This window comes from Mastomys coucha, unplaced genomic scaffold (assembly GCF_008632895.1).
Source record: "Mastomys coucha isolate ucsf_1 unplaced genomic scaffold, UCSF_Mcou_1 pScaffold18, whole genome shotgun sequence".
Lineage (NCBI taxonomy): Eukaryota > Metazoa > Chordata > Mammalia > Rodentia > Muridae > Mastomys > Mastomys coucha.
This window is the reverse complement of record NW_022196900.1, coordinates 14,275,475-14,277,304: the sequence shown is the minus strand read 5'-3', so window position 1 is coordinate 14,277,304 and position 1,830 is coordinate 14,275,475. Positions and strand designations below refer to the sequence as shown.

Here is a 1,830-nt window from a genome sequence, read left to right as displayed (position 1 = left end):
AAAAAAAAAAAAAAAAACAACAACAACAACAACAAATAGAACACTGCTCTTACAGAGTACTTGGGTTTGATTCCCAGCACCCACAAGGTGATTCACAACCATCTATAGCTCCAATCTTAAGGAATGCAAACACACTCCTCTGGCTTCTGCCCTCTTCTGACCTCCATGGCATCAGGGGAACATGAGGTACACAGACTTACAGGCAGACCAAACGCCCATACACATAAAATTAATTAATTAAATTTTTAAAAATTCCATACAAATGTTTGATGAGGGATCATACACAGTGTCGCCTATCTCAGCTATGGAATATCTGTCCAATGGAAATAAAAGAAGTTGTGATACAGGACACAACATGGGCAGACCTTGAAAAACATCCTGTAAAAGAACCCAGACACCCGTGTGAAATCTACAAAATAGATAAATCTCTAGCTTGCAAGTAGCACAGTGCTTGCCCAGGGCTGAGTGGGAGTTTAGAAAAATGGGGAAGGAGAACTAACTGGGGTTTTGTTAGTCGGGGGACAGTTGGTGAAAGTGTTCTAAAATTGATTAAGGTGATGATTCACACAACTATGAGGAAGTAATAAAAATCACCCAGCAGTAAATTTCAGTTGAAAAAATTGTACAGCTGTAGATTATATTTCAGTAAAGCATTATGTGTAGAACAGAATGTCCACAGACCCACCCTGTGAAGTCCTGATTCCATGTGAACTTGAGGGAGCTTTATTGATGCAGCTATCAAGTCAGATAGAGAAACACAAAAGTGCCTCATCGAAGGCTAATGAAAAGCCACACCCCTTAAAGATGTCATTTCCAAGAATCTCTGTGTGGGTATGTACAGGTGCTGAGCCCATGGAGGCGCGGAGACATCAGATCCCCTTAGCACTGGAGTTAGGAGGCTGTTGTGAGCCACCTGACACTGGGTGCTGGGAACTGAACTCAGGTCTTCAACAAAAGCAGTGCATGCTCTTAACCACTGAGCCACCTTTACATCTCCCATGTTGTTTGCTTGGTTTGTTTTGGGTTTTTAAAAAATCCTAAGTTACTAGACTTACTAGCTAAAATGCTTATTTTCTTAGAATTGTCCAATCTGTTTGTAGGCAATACAAAGGAGAGAAGATGACAAAGTTACAAAGAACTTAAAAGACAGATCCATGTAGGGTTAGAAATGTCATCTTAAAGCGACCAAAAATCACTTGATGTGACACAGAAACCTGAATGGTGGTTAAGCAGCTATAAAAAATTGGACTGGGCAGGCCGGTACAAATACAGTCACAATTTACAGAGAACCTCAGAGGCACCAGAGTAATGCACAGTCAGATATACTGACAATTAAACTTAGATGTTGTCCTTGCGAACTGTCTTGGGGCAGGGGAGCCTGGGTAGAGACATGTGCCTATGACTGACTAGACAGTAAGGCCCCTGAGCTGTCCCTGCCCGTGCTCTGAGTCACCCAGCTTACTCTCCTTTATTTGATTTCATGTAGTCAGGCAGCCTTCTCCTTGTCCTCTGGCTGCCCCCAAGCTGACAAACTGTGTGCAACAAAATCTGAGGGCTACTGGATAACTGACGGCTACTGGATAATGGAACTATATAGAACACAAGCTACTGCATACAGAGTGACTCTGGGGTGACACAGAGTAAGTTTGTTAACCTCATTCTCTCATGGGTTGGGGTCATGAAGGACTTCATTTGATTGGATTTTATTTAAAACACTTTTTACCAATTAAAAGTAAATAATTCTAAGCCAGGAGGTGGTACTACATGCATTGAGTTCAAGGCCAGCCTGGTCTACAGAGTGAGTTCCAGGATAGCCAGGGCTACACAGAG

At 42.3% G+C, this 1,830-nt stretch overlaps 1 protein-coding gene across 6 annotated transcripts in view; it reads right to left on the bottom strand.

Annotated features, from left to right (window-relative positions):
- Window positions 1-1,830, bottom strand: part of Slc44a1 (solute carrier family 44 member 1) — a 197,111-nt gene that overhangs the window by 164,647 nt on the left and 30,634 nt on the right. The gene's annotated exons all lie outside the window — the stretch shown is intronic.